This window comes from Uloborus diversus, chromosome 6, assembly GCF_026930045.1.
Source record: "Uloborus diversus isolate 005 chromosome 6, Udiv.v.3.1, whole genome shotgun sequence".
Classification (NCBI taxonomy): Eukaryota; Metazoa; Arthropoda; class Arachnida; order Araneae; family Uloboridae; genus Uloborus; species Uloborus diversus.
In genome coordinates this window covers 41004061-41025585 of record NC_072736.1, presented here as the reverse complement: position 1 = coordinate 41025585, position 21525 = coordinate 41004061, and the positions used below count along the sequence as shown (strand labels likewise).

Here is a 21525-nt window from a genome sequence, read left to right as displayed (position 1 = left end):
ATAAATCGTAATAGATTGTCGTCTGCGTATTTCTCGTGATTTTAATTGTATGGAAATGATCGGAAATATTATCTCAATGATTTAAAATTTTTAACTGTTGCCATCTTATGTTTGTTAACAAATAAAATATTTGTAATTCATTCAAGCAAGGCTTTTAAAATAACTTTCAATTTTCGCTCTTTGCTTTGCTTTTGCAATAATTCAGACATTGGGATAGTCGTCAAGTTTTTGCATGTGTCATTTTGTTTTTGTTGGGAATATTGCTTCCTCGTCAAGCATGGGGAGGGATCAGAAAAAAAAAGAAAAATATAGAAGAAAGTTTCGTGATGGCCACAACATACTAGTTTACCATGGAAAGATGTTTTTTTTAATCATCGACTTCATATTATGTCTACACATTCAATTCCTTTTTGTAATATCTAAAAAGTAGAATTATGTAATGGAATAAACATAAAGATTTCAGTTTAACATGATTATGTCATTGAAAATCCTCATATTTCTTATTTTACAACCATTAAGTAGTAAATGATATCACTGACTGCCATTACTCCAGGTAGGGGTAATACCGGTTAAAGCTGTTTTTGCAATATTTTTTATTTTTCCAATAGATAAGAATAATTAAGGCTCAATTTGAGTCTGAAATAGGTAAAATATACTATCTCTAAGCAACTTTGCATGATTGCGTTTAAAATTTAACACAAAGTTTTATATTCATTTTCCCTTAAGTGACTGCCATTACCCCAGTCTCCACTACAAAAGGGTTTTTCCAAAAATAACACACAAGAGACTGAATTATTTGAAGATGTAGGTCTTCTAGACAATTAAAGGAGGCGTATCGCGCATTGTTAACAATACCGCCGACATGCGTGAATTCAGAAAGAGTATTCTGAACTATTGAAAACTTAAGCGTTAAATGAGTGCTAAGCTTAGAGACAATTCAAATGATGCATTAGGTTTTTTACTATAATTGATTTTTATTATGACATATATTCCTTCGTTTTACATTTGTTCACAATGCACTTTCATAAATAATACAATTTTTGTACAAAATTATGAAATGTGGCAACGAAACAACTTGTTTTAAATTTCAAATACCGGTATTAATACCGGTATTCCGGTATCACGTTTTAAAAATACCGAATAACGGTATTGAAATTTTGGTCCGGTATTGCAATCCCTAATTCCTACATATTTTCGAGTCATAACACAAAAAGTATAAATATTCAAATTTTAAGCACGTTTTACCACTATTAGCACTTACAGGGTTTCGTTGATAAACTAGTACAACACAAAATTAATTTAAAAAAAGGAACTATTACTAAAAGGTATGATAATGTGTCGTATCAACTTTAATGCTCAATCAAACTAATTCCTACTATATTAAAAAAAATCGCTGCTGCAACAAGAAGACTAATAAAGTTACGAAATAAATTGGAAAATGTAATTTAACAAATTTTTTGGATTTCGAAATGCGTTAATGTTCGGTGAGTTCGAAAATTGCACCATGCGAAGTATTTAAGTTCTTCTTGGAATAAGCGATAAAATGAGGAAATTGTAGGAATGCGTTCGAAACGAATCACTGCTGCCAGTTAGAATTATCATATTTCGGATTTAATTTCAAACAAAGAAAAAAATCCCGCCTTTAAGATTGAAAAAGAAAACTTCAACCTAGGAAGAGCGATAAAATTTTTCGCATTCCTGCGCCATAGAAACTAATTTTTAAATTGCTATGTGCAAAGGCAATGTTTGATTAAAATATTTCCCCCGACATTCACTTCCAAGACTAAGGATGATTTTTTTTTAACTTTTTGCTTCAAACAATTGTTAAAATTATTTTTAACTATTTTTAGAAAGTGAAAGGGATTATGCAAATTGTTTTGAACAATTCCTACTGAGGGAGAAAAAAATAGTTAAATAAACCATTTATTTTCTACCGCAGCACTTTTAAACAAAGTTTTCTAAAGTTAAAACGGAAATGTGAATGGGGTTGTTTCCTTCAGTCAAAAGTAGTACTTTTTGTCACTGAAATTGATAGAATAAGCAAAAGAAAAAAAAATGGAGCGAGAAAAAACTTTCATTTTCCCAACAGTTTTTTTTTTAATTAATTTTTTAAAATGTCCGATTCTTCAAACAAGGCGTGGTCTTGATGACGTCACAAATGATGCACTATGTGACGCATCTTTATACCGCATTTCCACGCTATGATAATCAAGAAGCGAACTACAATTGCGCTCTACCATCACCGTACTAGAGTCAATGCCTGTTAACTGGCAACGATGCATTTGATGACGTAAGCGCAGATCGGCCAGTTTACCTTTAAAATTTCTCTTTAGTCTAACGAAAATCTTTTTGGTCCATATATGTATTGTCTAACTTCGCAAAGGAAATTACTTTTCCGTTTCCGAAGAAGAGCAAAAAACGTTATTTTTGCCCTGGATCTATACGAGGTGATCCTTTGGGTGCTGGATTTGGGAAATATTGCTGATTAGCTGGATCATAATAACACAAGACAACTTTGAATCCGATTCCTAAATGTGGTTGCAACAGACTGTAAATGAGTCTTATGCCTGCATATGAGTTTTGTAGCATTGTGAATGATTATTTTTATGGAGTGAGATGCACATAAGTAATCTGTCTCATCTTATTGATGTTTTACCTCAAGTACAAGTACATAATGATGACAAAAATATGTGATTCTGTGTTGCCTGTTATGTTATAGTTAACTGGACAATGCATTTTCTACATTAAAGTTTCAAGTGTGATGTCGGCTCAAGAAAAACTGACCGTCGATAAAAAATTATCTTTGAATTCCTCGCATCATTAGATAAAAAAATCCTGACAGAGAGGGCTGATTTACCTTTATCCCGCATATAAGAAATGTAGTAGCTTTGTATATTTACAGCATTAGGTATTCAAAAGTTGATGCCTTATCCACTTGGGTAAGTATTTTTGAAGTGTTCATATAGGAGTAAAAACTTGCCAATCGACAATGATATCACTCAATTAGTATAATTTTGATTTTTCTCCTCTAGCCAACAGTCTTTAAACTAATTTAATTCTATAGTATAGTAAATAAAAGAAGGTTTTAGCTAACGAAACCTGTTGTATTTTGAAAAGCTGTTGCTACGTCTAATAAGTGTTAGAAACGAAAGTTTCTGACATTGAAGAAACAGCGTTAAGATTTGTTTAATTTAGTTGGCGATTTATTTCAGAAGAACCATTCACGGTTTTCATTTAGCTTGTTTTTTGTTTCGTGGACAATTTTCTTTTTAATAGCTTAATTTAATCATTAGGTGAACTACTTTTTATTTTAACGCAACATTTAAGTCTTATTTAATGGTTCGTTTTATCATAAGTCCATTAATAAACAAAATAATGCATGGTATCGCCAAAAAGAGTAATTTTATTGTAAGTTTAATCGAACTTGGCAACAATAAATAAAATGAAAAATAATCGCCAAGATTAAAAATATGCCTTTTTGAAACTGTACTTCTGCTACACTAATACCTGCAATACCTTTACGATACATATTTTCTGTATAAATATGTATGTAGTAATAAATAAATTATAATTTTGAAATTTGAAAACTTTCCGTTTTCCTCTTAATAAAAATAAAAAATGTTTGCTTTTGTTTAATAGCTTGTACAAACTTTTTATTTTAAAGAAGTAAATCTTTTTACCTTTCTTGAAAAGTTAAGTTTTCATAATACCTTCCTTATCAAAAGAAAGGTCATTTTCAGGGCCAAATATTTTATTTTATGTTGAAGGTGAAGACGTGAAAAGTAATACTGTGTCAAATGACGCACTATAACAAAAACATACCGCCATAAAAGTTGCATCATGAATTAATATTAAAAGTTCAATAGAAATGTAAAACTCGAAAAAGAGGAGTAAACATAAACGATATTTTCTTGTTTCGCCAAGGTAGAAAATAAACAAGTTGCCAAGTAAAGTGGCGCACCTATAATTAAAAAAAAAAAGTCTTTTTTACGGATTATTATTGATGGATTTTTTAATGTTGGTTCGTTTGTTTTCAGGATTATTTTAATCAACTTTTTATCTTATTTAATGGCTTAGTTTTTATTTGGCGAATTTTAAAAGCTTAACTTAAATGTTTGACGGATTAGTTTTCATTCATTTATTTTTCATTGTAATGGAGATTTTAGTCTCATTTTATTGATTGTTTTGTTAAAAAGTTGAATAAATAAATGAAAAAAACCAAAACAAATAACGTACATAATTTTCGCCAAAGTAGTTTCTATGTAATTTAGGCTGAAAATTGAGGCAAAGAATAACATCAAAAGTTCTCGCCAAGTTAAAAATTGCATCAAAGAAAAATCACTCTAAAATTTTCAATAATTTACAATTTTATTTATTTATTTATTTTATTTTTTTTTTTTATTTTTATTTTTTTTTTTTTTATTTTTTTTTTTTTTTGTAATTTTGGAAAAATATCGCTTGCTACGGATTTTGAATCCAACTTTGATTTTCTGTTTTAAAATATCAAATACTTGGAGATTTAAAGAAGCGGTGATAGGGAAAATTTAACATGTAACAGGATTTTCGTAACACAGTAGTATGGCTATGATCGGCCGATGCATGATGACGTCATTTTTCAGTTCACAGGCATTGACTCTAGTGAGGTGATGGCTCTACGTTTGCTATCAACTACATCGTTGCCAATACACGCGAATTAAATATTTTGGACCGTGAATGGCAACAATGAATGGCATTTCATCATTTGTGATGTCATCGGCAGAAGCGTTAAACGATGAAAGAGAACCGATTTAAGTAATTTTTTAAAAATATTAAACTTAAAGAAATTACTTAAAAAATGGTCAGATTCTATGTTTTTAAGCATGTTCTTTCAGAAAAAAATACTTTTAAAATTTTGGAAACAACCCCATTTTATAGCATGCTTACAGTAATAGCTAAATTAATGAATAAACAAATCGTGAGTATCAACGAATCTATGACCAGTTTAATAAAGCATTTCAGTTTTAGAACCATTTAGTTTAACTTTGATTCACAGTTTATCAACTTTTACGTTAATATTTTTATAGCGCTATTATATCTATTAGCGTAAAAATATAAATTAAAAAAAAAAACTCGTGAAGTATTATATAGCTATCAAAAATTAAGGAATAATAATTTTTAAAAACATTTAAAATGAAATTTCACCTGTTTCAAATTTATCCTGCCACTTGGTTCAGCTCTGAGCCATGTGAGAAATGTAATGTAAGACAAATTATTTTACTAAACGAGGTGAAAATTAGAACCAAAGAAAATCATTCTGAATGGTTAAAAACTCTTCACTTTTATTTCATTATGAGATTTCCACACATTTTTATATTCCTTAGAATATTATTACGGAGGACTATAGCTATCAACAGCTTCAAATTAGCTATAAAGAGTAGCTTCCAAACAGTCACTTCTTCTTCTTCTTCCAGTGCTTAATTGCACAGGTTTATTTTGATGAGGACTACAATCTGAGTGCTTTGCCTCCCTTACGCATGATATATTTTATTACACATATAAACAACACATGAAAGAATTTACATCACAAGGTAGGGAATGTACAAACGGTGCGAGGGTGGGAGTCGAACCCACCGCCTCAAGTGTGCCAATGTCTAGCAGTCACTCAGACCGCTCGGCCGCTGAGGCGCCAAACAGTCACTTAAGAATTATTGGTGTATTTTTTAAAAATGGGGACAGCGTTGCCAACATATTTTGAAAAGTAGAACGTAGAACACTGATGTTAAAATGTTGGCACAAAGGGTAAAATTAGTGATCACCACCGGCCATAGAAGGATTAGATGATAAAAATAGCGATGGAAATCATTAGTAAATCGGAACCTCAATGCAAGTAAATCAACCTCTGGCGGTTCACTTTTATATGAGTCATGAAGAAGCAGGTTTCGAAAATATCATGATATTTTCGAAAATATAGAAACTATCCGATATTTTACTATAAATATCAGATATTTTGATATATTACAATATTATTATTATTACAATATGTAGACTTAAAATAAGGTTACTTTCATTATTTATATCTAATATTTCATTTTTATCAATTTTAATGGAGTCAATTTAGCAATTTAGCCGTTTTACTCATTTATCTTCTGTTACTTTTTTTCTGTTTACTTTTACTCATTTTTCTTCATACTGTTTCATGATTCAGAAATAAAAAATATGCATTAGTCGGTGATAGTCATTAGACATTTTCTTTTTTTTTTTAACCAACGTTTAAGTAGACACTTTTAGTATGAATTAAAAAATTTTCATTACTAATAATTTTGTGAACATAAAATAAAAAAGAATAATATATTACGTTGTTATATTAATGATGTATTAATAAATCATAAAAATATAGTACATAACTTTTTGAATATTTTTAATAATAAATGAAGAATATTGCTATGATTAATATAAATTTTATGTTGAAAATACCGTAGTTGAAGAAATAAGTATCGAAAATATCAAAATATCATGATATTTTCAAAATAATTATCGAAAATATGAAAATAATCATGATATTTTCAAAATGAATATCGAAAATATGATTTTTCTTTACTCTAATAATAAAGCTGAACGTCTGTGTCTCTGGATGTCGGTTACGCGCATAGCGCCTAGACCGTTTGGTTGATTTTAATGACATTTGGCACAGAGTTAGTTCGTAGCATGGGGGGAGCACCTCGAAGCGATTTTTTGAAAATTCGATTTTTTTTTTATGATTTTATTTTTACCACCATTGGTGGATCTAATTCCTCTGCACCGAGCGAATTATCAGAGCATGGACGAGTAAATTACCATAACGTGGACAAGCAAATTACCATCACATGGGTGAGTAAATGAACAGAGTAAATTAGCGAGAAATTCATCATCCATTCTTTGTAAGTATACAGGCGAACCAAATGACCTTTTAATTTTCTACTACGGGCAAAGCTGTGCGGGTACCACTAGTTTCAAAACAAATATCGGATACATATCGTGATACATATCATGACACATGACGACTGATATATATCGGTGAACCCTGTGGAGAAGCATGGAAAATTCAGAAGAAAATTGCATATCTCAACTCTAGTGATCTTTTTCTGTTTAATGCTGTCAAGGTTTTGACCCTGATGTCGCTAAGTTAGAAACCAAGTTTCGAAGCCCCCTCATGTCAACTTCTCAAAAATAGATGGAAACGCTGTAAAAGTTGCTTGACAGCAAGAGTAGTGTTAATGCAGGTAAAACGAACTTAAGTGTACAAAAGTGGAGAAATTTTCAGTTCGCGAAATCACCGATATCTTCATTTTCGCGAAAATTCGGGGTCTCAAAAATAAGTACTTTTACAGTATGCATAATATTGTTTATTGGAACATCTTTTTGTAAATGCTACTAAGGTTTTACCCCTGATGTCGCCAATTTGGCAGCCAATTTTGTTTACGAATCCCCTTCATGACGACTTCTCAAAAATACATGGAAGCACTGTAAAAGTTGCTTAACTGCAAGGGCGGTGCCGATGCAGGGAAAACTTAAACTTGTCTTCGCTACCGAACTAAGTAGAAGATTTTTTTTTTTTTTTTAAATCTAATTGTCACTTTTTTATAATGCATGACCACACGTATATTATTTTGTGTAAAATGTGCCTTAGAGATCAATTTCTATATATTTCTGAAAAATACTCACATACTGTGTCAAGTAACACATATTATGATAGAACGCATGTAGTTTCAAACAATGTAATATGCTATTAAATATTTTTCTATCAACTTAATAAATAGTCAACCACTTTACTAAGATATCGTCAAAACCTAAACTAATAGATAGTTTCTTATAAACAGAATTCACACTTGAATCTTTTAACATAATTTTCACGCAACAAGATGAGATCAAGGTTTACTTACTCTCAAACAATATACGAATCTGCGCTTGAAATTTTCATAGTGAGTAGATGAAATAAAATCGGTAAGATTTTATTTAGTAATTAGAGGATCACTGACCCTGATCGCCCCAATCGCTTGTTTGAAACGCCGTATTAAATTTCACTGCTTCCTGAAACATTATAGTCCACAGCTCAGTTTTTGAATCGAGTTTAATCTGAGATTTGCGGTGAGGAGAATACGCTTTTTACTCCTATACGGACTAACTGAGAAACTTGGAAAAAGCATATTTTGCAGGGGGAAAAAAGCCTTTTTGCATGATATCAAATGTTAAGGTAGGGGTTTCGCGCCCGGCAATTAATGTGAAATTTTAGCTTAAAAAAATAATTACAAAGAAACTAATCCGAAAGTTAAAGAAAAAAATGCTCCGAGATAACAACCCCTTGTTCCGAGTTAATTTCCACAGAGCAGGAATTAAAAATGTAGGGGGCAAGTCCAATCATTGGCTTATTAGCAAAAGCTTGCGTAAAGAGCTCAAGTCACGTGACCTAACAACGACTAATGGTTGACACGTTTTGCGTGAAACTGACGAAAGAAACCTGATTTCTTCCCCCCAACGCTTCGCTTTAAAATCTATCACATTACTTGGTATCTGTTTCATGAATGAAAGTCTTCCCTCCCTCCATTATTATTACCGAGGGTGATTCCGTACCAAAATTCAAGGATGTAGGCGCGATGGGATCTCCTAGGCTTGCGGCAGCCACAATTTTTTTTAAAAAAACTTAATACACAGAGATACAACTATTTCTGTGAAACGTGTGCAGACTAGGAAGCGATTGCAATTACATTTCTTATTTTTGAATGAAATCTGACCATTACCTGTTGCTTTTACGCCACTGTTAACTTCGACACTAGAACTCAGTTCTTTCCAGACAGGTTCGCGTTCGGGGATTTCTTGAATGCTATGGACAACAAACTGCGACTTTTTCCACACGAAAAGGATTTTCAACCGACTTTTTACCTGAAAAGTACATTCCTTTTCAGTATGGTGTCATAGTAAATGTGAAAACTGAAAAACAAAATTGAAGACAAGATAAAATTATGTGTTCTAAAAAGAAAAACTGAGAACAATTGAATAGACAGAAGTCACTCTGCTTACGAAATTCTCCAATAAGATACATTTTACCTTTAACGATCATATCGTCGCCTCAGAGCAACAGTAAGATATCTTAGTGTTACTACTGGGATTAGCTGTTTTACTGTTGCTCTGAAGCAACGATATATGTCCCCGAAGTTTAAGTACATTTTATAAATTATCGAATGTAAATAATTCATAATTTATTTTTTTGCGTTTTGCGTACATCATAATCTATATTAATATTAACAAAGAAAAGTAATTACTTTATAATGTAACGTAATTTTTGTTTGAAATCACCGTTAAACTTCAATATTTACTTTACTTCAATATTTGATTTCACAGCCATATACAAAATGATTATAACTTTGTAAAACACATCCGTTTTAAGTTAGAAATAAATGTAACGAAAGATTTCTTAAAGCAAACAATTTTTTTTTAAGCACAAGTAACGCAAAAACTGAAATAGAGTAGAGTAAGTGTTTTTTTTTTTCTCATGCTTAAGATATTAACAGTGTGCAGTTGAAAGTAAGATAAACACAAGCAATAACAAAAGAACTTCCAAAATACTGAATTCGGTATTAAATAAATGGCAGGACATGGAACATATGAATCACAAAAATGTACCTTGAAAAATACGCTACAAAAATGCGAGAATCACGAATTTTGAATTTTTTACTCAGGATGTATCAAGGAGCTGAATTTGGCACATCTTGGTAACCAGATACTAGCCTAATCGGAAACTAGGGGCCCGGCCCTTGGGGAGTCCCCGGCTCGAAATCGGTGCAGTGTAAGTTTTATAAGAGTTTTAGGGGGAGGAGGGCAGGGGCGTGCACAGGGGGGGGAGAAGGGACAACCCTTTTGGCCCGGGCCTGAGCCTGAAGGGGGCTCAATATTGTTAAAATTAGGGGTGAAAATAGGGGTAAACAATATGGAGGGGGCGGAAAAAGTCATTTGTGACGAGCCCCAAAATTTCTGTGCACGCCTCAGGAGGAGGGCAAATCTATCAAACTGACAAGGGGCCTGCCTTGGTCCTGGACGGCCCTGAATTGAATTTGGAAAGAAAGCAGGAAGTCCTAATTAAGGGTCTAAATTTCAAGTATGCTTTGCAGCTAGTGAGAACTATAATTGCTTTTTCTGCAAAACATTAAGTATTTATTTCTCTATAGTTTAAAATGAGATTAAATTATATTTTATCATTTTATTTTTGCCAGTTTGGTGAAAAATCAGGACATATACTTAAAATTGAAAGTCAAATGGGGAGCTAAAGATATTACATATTTGATTTAGTTGAAATTTTGCAGATAAATAAGCTTGACAATAGGCAACTTTCCCGCATATAGGCCTCACATACTTTTCAATTTGTTTTTTTTTCCTCCACCCTAATGCACATGCACATTCGTCTACCTCCTAAAATATCAATTTAAAGTTAAAAAAAATTCTTTTGGCGATCTTTGTTCCCGCTATATGCAATGGCATATCCAGGGGGGTGCATTTGGGACCCTCCTCCCCCATTTTCCTTTTTTGACAATAGTAAAATACTAAATCTAACCATATCTCCTATCAAAGTTTCACCATATCGCCCTCCGAAATATTTTCCTGGCTACACCACTGTCTATATGAGTTTAAAATCCATAAAAGGGTATTTATGATGTTTATAATTTCAGGTCTGCAAATAATATTCTATATTACCTTTCTCATTGTCACTAAATTTCTTAGACATGAACTTAACTTTCACATTTCATAAAAACAGTCGAAACTGCAAAAAAAAAGAAAGAAAAAAACTTCATCCAACGTATTCAAGCACGTTGACAACGAGGGGAAAATGAAAAATCTCACTTTCCAACTGTTGCTTCGCCTGAAAGTTATCTAGGGTATTTATGCGCAATTCTTCATGCTGGGTGATAATCGCTCACATTGACTGTCGAGTTGAGTTGAGAGATGCCATTCAGCTTCCGGAACTGCGGTCCTTGTAACCATGGTGACCACGGACTCCCATCACTTAGTGAGCCTATTACTGGCCGTCTCATCTCCGCCCCGATCCGCCGCAGTTTCATGTTCGTCGAGGTTTAACGCTGGGATATAATGATCCTGTGGGAAGTTCTTCCGAGATTTTTTGGTTTAGTCTTTTGCGGCTTTTAACCTACTATAAGCTTCATTAACTTTGCGCCAACCTAAGGAAATGGGAAAATGTCGTAAAGCTAAAAGGACACTCTCTTAATACGCAATTTGTTCTACTTGTTTGCATTTTTGCTATAAAGCTAACAGTTGAACAAGATTGTTATAAATCAGGAATAAATAAATAAATCATTCATACTAAATGTGTAAACAAAAACGAATGCGTCCTTAATTTTAAAGAAAAAAGAAAAAAAAAACGAGATACTCAACAATCTTTGTAAACTTAAATATATATAAGCAAGGAAAACTATGAAATAATCAAAATCAGAAATTTCAATTGTTTCCAAAGGATTAGTACAAGAGATAAGGAATTTTCGCCCTGGTTCGAACTCTTTATGATTTCTATTTCTCTCTCTCTCCATTAAACTCATTTTAAGCGAAACTCATTTGAATTAACATTGAAAGCGTTAACAAAGGAAATGCAGTGAACCCGCTTAAAGCCGGGTAAATTCTTGTACAGTGAAATCTCTTTACAACGAACTTCAAAGCACCGCAAATTTTTTTCGCTGTAACAGGAATTTCGTTGTAATAGTATTCAAGCAGTGTAATAAAAATTAATTTGGGACTGATAATTTATTTCGTAGAAACGGATATTTCGTTGTATTGATATTCGTTGTAACGGGATTTCACTGTAGATGCACCATCTCTTAGCAATATTCAGAAATGCAAAAAAAATCGCGGCAGAAGGGGGAGGGGGCAAGGTTAAGTATGACACTTGTTGATACAAGGGGGTGGTGATCCAATTTTTTGAAAATAGTGTGACATAAATTGTGACTGCATAAGTTTTCTAATTAAATAGCATGAAATCAGAATGAGACTTTTTTTATCAAAATAAAGTGAGAGAAAAAATGCTTCCAGCTCAAGAAAAACCTTGTTTATTTTCTTTATTTACTATTTTATCACAGATTTAACTAGTGAGTTTCATTTGAAGCAGCAAATATAGGATTCATCTTTGACTCAAAAATTGTTTAAATTTTTGCTCCCTTCCTCTTCTACTCTGACCCCTGGGCACATACACTTAACAGGGGTGCCCCTCCCCCCCCTTTTTTTTCTCAACTCTCTTTCCCTTTTTTATCTTTAAGCTCTCTTTTTTTATTTTATTCATTTTTTTTAAATATTTTTCATTTACTTCTTTGTTTTTAATAATTATTATATTTATTAGAAAAGTTCTGTTCTAAGCCAATAACATACACACACACACAAACTTAAAAAAATGAAATAAAATACAAACAGAATAAAATAAATTAAACAATTTTCATTAAAAATAAATCAATATATAAATTTAAATAAATAAATAAAAAAATTTAAAACACCCCCCCCCCCCTCCAAAAAAAATTGATGGCGCAACTTGCACCATAATCTTTCCCTGTGGGCACCCCTGACAGTTAAAAAGCTTTTCCTTATAACTTAAGTTCTGAAATCATGAAGTATTCAAAGAAATGTTTTGTGCATTAATATAATAAATGCCATTCGTTTTGAAAAAAAAGTTTTGTTTTGTTTTATTTTTTTGACCAAGAGTAACATCTAAGTGCGTTTTGATGTTAAATTTGCGAAAATATTTTTGTCTACGCTCACATGAGTACATTTCGTGACAGAACATAGCTTTAACCCTTTATTAAGAAACATGATACACCCCCGTGCGTCCCTTACTCCCTTAAGTTGAAAATTCATTTTATAAATTATCAAACATGAATAATTTTGAACTATATTCTTTCCTTGCTATTTGAGGCATCAGAATATTAATATCCCCCCCCCCCCCAAAAAAAAAAGCTTAAAAAAGGCCCTGTAATTTTATTTAAAAAACAGCGTGAATGAGATACAATCCATTTATACTGTCATGCATCTACGATTATTCAAGATTGATTTTTAACTGAAGACTCGATAAAACTTATGTCATTAAGTATCCTCATATTTCTGAGTTGAATAGCTAATGTGATTGATACGTCATAGATCTGTTACGCATGCGCAATCGACACGTCTAATTACGTTTATTTTAAATGAGAAAATATCGGGAAACTTACTTTCTGGATGAGTTACGCAGGGGATCTCAAACTTTATCGACTCGCGGCACCCTTTGAAGAATTCGAACTTTCTCAGGGCACCCCAGTCCATCTCTAATAAGGTAAGAGTACCAAATAAGACCACCCTGAGGTTCATAACCCAGTATCTCGCTCATTTATGATTGAATTGGCTCCAGCATTTGCATGGTCACCGGATGATTTATAAAAGCTAAGAAAACGAGCTGATGTGTGCATCACATGACTTCCTTTTACTCCAATTTAATGTCATTTCCCCATTACTGGCAATTTTAATGTGATTCAATAGTTTCCTCTCTAAATATCATCACCAACAGTGGCCAAATTCAAACAGATTTTTTAAAAAAAATCACCTAATTTGTTGCCAAATTGGCGACAAAACTTGGCGACCAAAAGACTGGCGATATATCGCCAAGTTATAACATCACTTAAGTTTACATCGAAATTAACAATGATTTACCCCCAAAAAGGGGCAAAAGACCCCTTTAGAAACACCCGAATGCAACCAAAAGGGGAGGTGCACAACTAGACCCCACTACAAGTCTACGAACCAAATTTCAACTTTCTAGGACTTACGTTCTTGAGTTATGCGATATAAATATGCACATCCTCATATACGCACACTTGCACATACGCACATACATTCATACGTACATATAGACGTCACGAGAAAATTTGTTGTAATTAACTCGGGAATCGTCATTATGGATATTTCGCGTGTCTGTAATCTTAGGCACTTATCCACGTGTTGTCGAGTCGAAAAAAAAAAACTAAATATTCATTCGGGGGTAAATAAAATGGAAATTAAGGTCGATTTTTGAGTGAAATTTTTTTCGCGAATACAATACTTTCTTTTTCGTAAAAGGAAGTAAAAATTAAACAAGTGAAAATTTAAGTTTTTACTATTTTAAACAGTTCAGCAGTTTTAGCAAAGAAAGACGGTTTAGCCTTGTTAGGAACATAAATAAGGTTTCACGAACAATAAATAACTTTTTGCATACTAGTATCCTACAGTGATGCATGTAGAAAAGAAACTTAATGTAAAATAAAGTTAAGGTCAAGTACTTTTGACATCACTCTTCTGTGATAAATTTTGTTACCTGGTTTCTGTTGCTTGGTAACTAGAAATTGCTTGTTGATAACACTTTATCATCAGTTATTGTCTCTAATGACAATGAAGTCACGATCTAGCAAATTTTCACTATGCTACATCAATGAGAAGGATTGGGAAAAATGACCTTATTTTTCACACCCATCTTAAATATATATTGATACCATGTACACTTCGTGGCATCCCTCTTCTCTTCCTAACGCACCCCAGGGTGCCGCGGCACCCAGTTTGAGAACCCCTGATGCGATATGTAGTTGCTTTGACCCTCTTATGAACTATACAACAGACACATAATATGTCCAAATAGGGAAGTTGCAACCTATTAAATGTTCATATTTTGGCTATTTGATATTGTTAATTGACCCTCAAAACTAAAAAATTCACCATCGCCGAATTTTAAAACACCGTGGTTGATTTTTAATGAATTTTTTTAAATCCACGCGCAAAAGTGCGCTCTTCTGAAACATCACGAGCCTACGTCACAGGGCGCGAATGGGCAGCCTTCCGCCGAAGATCCCTTGTTTTCGCTAGGGACATTTTGAGCGCGCTGATATTTTTATTTTTTAGAAATTCAATAATCCTTTTGAACACACTATGGAGACCGGATTTGTTAAAGCTCAATCTAAATAATCTTCCTCATGTAACATGAATGATGATATTCGAATATTTTCGAGAGGATGAGAGGTTTAATGTTCCAGAAACGCGAGGAGTTAAATGAGAGGAGATAAGCCTTTTACGTTTCGTCTTCGAAGTCGAATGCGTGACCTTCGGCTTCTCCCCTATCGGAAGAGCGCATGACGTCACTTCCTACGCCATTTGACGTCACAAGCGCTTGAACTTTAAAAATTAATTAAAAAAAACTACTTATCGTATCGCAAAAATTTTTACACCTATGATGTTCATACATGTTACTCTATCATATAAAAATAAAATTGAAAAATCGAAAACTTCCCTATTTACACAAAATCTGCTGAACCAATTTCAACAAAACTTGATAATCTGTTATTTCTGTCACCGTTTAATAGTTCTAACAGGCCCGTCGTTTAGGGGAGTGAATTGCCTCCTCTCCTTAACTTTGAGGAGAACAAACAAGTGTGCATGTTAAGTCGAGACACACGTGTTAACAGGCCAAACAACTCCTCTCCCCCCCCCCGCTTCGTTAAGCCACCAGTCGTCGATCTATGAACTTGGCGCGAAACTTTGAAAGCAGTGCAGTTTGCAAGGTAACAGTAGTGTTGCTTGCTCTGACTGAAATAGATGAAATAGGAAATATGTAACTTCGGATGCACATTCTTGAACACAATACTGTTGGATTTATCTCATCCTTTAAACGTACCGGAATGTAGAGGCCATTAAAGAAAAAATATATATAATAAGTCTTGTAAGTGTCTGAGTGTTTGCGAGTGAAAGTGAGTCAGTGATTTGCGCTACCGAACAACATGCATGCGAAGAAAAAAAATCGGGCGCCTCATGGAATAAATTTTAAAGTTCGGAGGTAAGTACTTTTCTTACATAAATAGATTAACATTTTATGCATAGAGTTCATGCAGTTAAGGTTACTTAACTTTTCCTCCATTACACAAACAATTGTCAGTTTCCTTTCTGATATCTTAGTCTATAATTTGTAATTTCAGCATACTGCATTAAATATTTGAAACAGTTTACTTGCAACATTTTATTTCTTTATTTTTTCAACATTGTACACGCATTTATTCGAAATGGATTTTCCAAGCTGACAATATACATATGTAAAAATTTTCTGCGAATATACTTGTTGCTATCAGAAGCAACGTAACTTGGTGTTGATATTCAGTTAATATGTAAACAAGTTTATTGAAACAGGCTTTTGACTGAACTAATCTTATATTTTCGGTTTCGATTAAATTGTTTCATACGCTAGCATGTGTTATTTTGATCAAAAAACATTCCTTGATGGGCTTCCGTAGTTCTGAGGTAAGAAGATTAGCTTTGAACGCCGGAGATCGTGGGTTCGATACTCAAACATTTTCCCCCAATTACGCCCCTGCAATGTTATTCAAACAAGCTGGTTCTGTGCGCAAATTTAAAAAAAATATGTTTTTTTTTGTACTGTTGTCTTTAAGTTTTATGATATTTATGCACACATTGTGGTTAAGTTAACGGTATTCATGATTTCTGGGCTTGCGAAAGACTACTTTTGAGCAGTGGATACACAACGTGTTTTTGCCAAATGCTCTATGTTTGTTTGTTATGCTTAAAAAAGGCAAAATGTCTTGAACTATATAATTTTTGAACTCCTTGGGTTTTCTGTTAATAAGCTTTCAGGAACTCTGAAACTGTAACATAAATTGAATTAAGGGGCTGTCCATAAAGGATGTTGCAAAATTTTGAACAAATCCCTCCCCCCTTCCTTGTTACATGTCACGCTGTTCAACATGAGCATATTGTTATAAACAACGCGTGATGTCACACTTCTTGTTATCCTCTCCCTTCCCCCTGTCACAAAAATGTCACACTGAATTCCTAAACGAGCCTACTCAGCAAAATGTTGATCTAAATTTAACATATATGAAGTTTTAAGTATTGAAGAAAGTTGCTAAAATGGTCATTCTATGAGCAGTTTTTAGAAAAAGGTTACTTTGTCATCAATTAATGCTCTTTAAAATAATTTTTCAAAAGCCTAAAATGATGAATTATTAAAGGCCCCTCCCCCCCCCCCCCCCCCCCCCCCCCCCCCCCACCATACACAAGAATCATTAGCAGCAGAAAAAGCTGAAAATGGAAAAGTAGCCAAATTCTTTAAAAAAGGCTGCTTTGATATTGAATAAATTTTTTTGATGTACAACATACAGTATTCATGATGTTGTATAATTCATTCTTTAATTAACGTTTTTCAAGTTGAATTCCTGTGTAACTTTTCGAGAGTGCCCACCGAAGGGAGGAGGGGTAGGAATCATAGTCTCATAATAATGATAGCTTTTCAAAGGCTATAGTTATAAATAACTGTGCCCTTGAAATTTTAATGGAGATGGGGGAGATGTTTATGGAATATTTTTCTTGAATTGAAGGAAGTAGGGCACCGTTTACTTTGAGGGATGGCACCCAAGCATTCATGTCTTTTTACAAGTATAAATTTGCTAAGCTAACATTAATAATCTGGTATTATGTATTTTAACATGATGTTATGTCTTTGAAACATATTGCAATTATGTTTCCCGTTTACTTTAGTAAAAATGTTTATTTATATTTTAAAATTTCATTTTATTCTTATTCAAATACAATGGTAAAATTATTTTTTGTTTTGATGTAATTGTAAAATGAAAGTTCATTTATTTATTTTGAATACTTCTTAAGACTTAATGTTTCAATACAATATACGAGTAGTTAAAATGCGATTAGTGTTAAAAAAATTTTCAAATGAAAAATAAAACTATGTTTATATATCACTTCGTTTTTACAAGATTGTAAAATAAAATCGTGTTTAGTTATTTGAATACTTTGTAAGACTTATAAATGTTTTTATGTGAAATACTATGAATTAAGCTCAGTGATTTTTTTAATGTATGATTATTGGTTCATTTTTATGTTTTCAAATGAAAAAGTAGAAGTTTTAATGCTACTGAAATAATAGAAGACAATAATAAATAAACCAAATAGTTCAATTAAACCAAAATACTAATTGAAGCGCTCACTTCCCAATATCATTGTGGATCGACGAACGATGACGTCATTTGCTAGTTGGATGGCCTTCCTATCTCGAAGGCCTCGGTTAAGCAGTGAGTTACCGCCCTTAAGTTGGGTATACAGTATTCCGAAAGCCCGATTAATACATCCACTGACTGCAGTTTCGTACATGTTATGGACTCATCAGTCTGAAATAGGGAATAACTGAGTTGGAGTAAGACATCATCTCATTGAAGCAGTCTGCGGCATTGAGAAGAGATAAAATGGAGAAAGTGAAGACTTTCATCAGTGAAGTACATATCCCAAGTCACGGGATCGATAGTAAAGCAAAGCATAGGAAGAAATCACGTTTCTTTTTATAGTTTCACACAAAATGTCAACCATTCGTCGTTCTCGAGTCACGTGCCTTGGGATCTCTATCTCCAGCTTTTACTAGGCCAATGATTGGACTTACTCCTTCCATTTACTTATTCCTGCATTAAGGTCTCTGGATGTGGATGTGATAACCGTACTGTCGGAATATGCAAAATGTAGTGACGTCACTACGGAGGGGGGGCGAACCGCCCCCAGGTGTCACCCGTCTAGGTGGTGGCACCTTAAGTGGAAGTGCAAGTTTTTGAAAAATATGAAGTTAAAATGCATTTTCAAGACTACAAATTTGAAAAAATTCCGGGAGTAAACCCCCGAACCCCACTCCACTTTTTTTTTTAATTTATTTATTTAATTTTTTTTTTTTTTTTTTTTTTTTTGTACATTAGCCCACTTAAAATTTCGTTATAACACAAACAAAGTTGTTTCTGAAAATTGCATGAATTTCACGTTTACATTTTTTCTCTTTTGTGTCTCTAGGGGGAGATAACACCACAAGTTACCGCCCCGGGTGTCACTCATGCTAGGTACGCCACTGCGAAATGTGCGTGTTTTTTAACGTTTTGCAAAAAAAATTGCATTGAGCTCACACCCTTTTGCCACCCCACCCCCTCCCGGAAAAAATTCGAAGTGATGGGCGTAAATTTCATGAATAAAAAATTTCCACGCTCGATTACAAAACTGAGGGATAAATTACACTGTATGACTTATTACACTGCACATTTCTGCAGTCTTCTGTTATCTGTCAGCTAGCTATCTGTATTCTGAAGATTTTCAAAGCCTCATCGCAGATAACGATCTCGAAATGTCTACAGTTTTCATCTCATATTAATGAGCCGACGATTGCATTTTAGTGCAGCAATCAGCCACAGGAAAGCCACAATGGGAGAAAGGTGAAGGAAGGTTTTAGGAATGCTGAGTGAAGAGACATCTGTCAACCAGATCATTTGGGGTTCTTGTTTTTCTTTTCCCAATCAGGTCGCAGACATACATGAACCCTGTATCATACAGGTCGCAACATACATGTTAATGTGAATTAATGTAATTTATAAGCAAATCGTGTCTTAATATAAAGGTTAAATTCATTAAAAAAAAACACAGTCCGTCCCAGAGCCAATCCAATTATCTGTGAAGGAGACGAAGTTTATGTTTGTTTGTGTTGTTTGTTCCCGGTTGGCAGGAGACCCTATAGCATCTACAACCTTGAATTTTGGTACATAATGAGTTCAAACCCCGGAAGCTTGTACCTCAAAGCTTTTTTTTTTTTTTTAATTTCGAATTAGTGTTTTTATTCAAATTTTTAAGCTAAAACTTTATGCGTTTCACCCAATAGGGGAGTGAAAAACTCCAATTATGACATTCGAAAGATTTTTTTTCTTTTTTTGCACGATGATAAAGTTTGCTGCAATTTTCTCAATTAGTTAAAATAGGGATTATAAGTGTTTCTTAATTTGAGAAAAATCCTAGAATCAACATAATTCGAGTACTTATTATTTGTTTTGCACTCATTTTGTGATTTCTTTGCTTTGAAACATAACAATATATGTTGTATATTAAGCCTCTGGAGGTGTTGCCTTTCACACACACACACAAAAAAAAAATGATTTGAATTTTGACAATGTGCGTGTAGGCATGTGTGTTTGTGTCTGTGTGCTGGCATAAGTGTGTGGGTAGTTGTGTGTATGAATGTGTGTTGGGGGGTTGTATGTGTATGTGTGTAGGCATATGTGTTTGCGTCTGTGTGCAGGCATGAATGTGTGGGTAGTTGTGTGTATGTTTTTGTGTGTGTGTATGTGTAGGTGTCTATGTATGCGTGTGAGTATGTGTTTGTGTGTGTGTATGTGTTTGTGTATGTGTGTGTATGTGTTTGTGTTTGTGCGTGCGTATGTGTGCGTGTGTAGTTGTGTATGTATGCGCGTGTGTGTAGGACATGGATGCAACCTGGGGACGGCTTTCGCTATAGGAGCAGCATCGTGAGGAGCCGGTCGACGGTGATGGTGCGGAGGGTGGCGGTGGGAAAATAAAGTCATAGGAACGCCAAAAACAGTTAAGTGATTGCTCAAAAAACGAGATGATGTATGCATCACATGACTTCCTTTTACGTCAATTTCATGATAATAGAGCCTTGAATTAAGCAAAGAAACACTAATTATTTTTACCCCAAATGTGCTGCGAACTGAAGCAAAAAAACGTTTATACAGATTAATTTTCCCAATATTAGACATTTTAGTGTGATTCGATGGTCAACTCTCTAAATATTGCCAATAGTTGCCAAAATAAAACCAGATTTGGAAAAAATAATCGCCAAGTTTGTCGTCACATTTGCGACAAACCTTGATGACCAAAAGTTTGGCGATACATCGCCAAGTGTTTGCCAAATTATAACACAATTGAGTATTCATTGAAATTAACAATGAGGAACTTTCGAATGCAACGAAAAAGAGAGGTGGACAACTAGACCCCACTAGGAATCTACGTACCAAATTTCAACTTTCTAGGACATACCGTTCTTGAGTTATGCGACATACATACGCACATACATACGTACATACAGAACGTCACGAGAAAACTCGTTGTAATTACCTCGGGGATGGTCAAAATGGATATTTCGGGTGTCTATACGTTCTTAGGCATTTATCCACATGTCGTTCAGTTGAAAAAAAAACTCAACATTCATTCGAGGGTGAGCAAAATGGAAATTAAGGCCGATTTTTGAGTGAAACTTTTTCGCGAATACAATATTACCTTTTTACTTCCTTTTACAAAAAAGGAAGCACTGTATTCGCAAAAAATATTTCACTCAAAAATCGACCTTAATTTTCATTTTACTCACCCCCGAATGAATGTTGAATTTTTTTTTCAACTCAACCACACGTGAATAAGTGCCTAAGAAAGTCTAGACACGCGAAATATCCATTTTGACGATTCCCTACTTTATTACAACGAATTTTCTCGTGACGTCAGTTTGTACGTGGATATGCAGGAGCTTTAATTATAAGGCACTTTGCTCTCGCAGGAACCTACTATATATTGAACCACTACCTCTTTTCAGCCTGCTCGCTTTTTTAAAACAAATGCACTACTGCCAATTTCTACAATGGATTCACACCACAATGAAAGATTTTACGGAACATTTTTGACTCCTACCCGCATTTTTTT

General features: G+C 33.7%; 1 long non-coding RNA gene across 1 annotated transcript in view; it reads right to left on the bottom strand.

The window, feature by feature from the left end:
* The window catches only part of LOC129224018 (uncharacterized), a 51335-nt gene that overhangs the window by 25688 nt on the left and 4122 nt on the right, over positions 1–21525 (bottom strand). The window contains exon 2 of the long non-coding RNA XR_008580667.1: positions 8754–8895. This is a non-coding gene — a long non-coding RNA (uncharacterized LOC129224018). The remainder of the gene's footprint in view (positions 1–8753; positions 8896–21525) is intronic.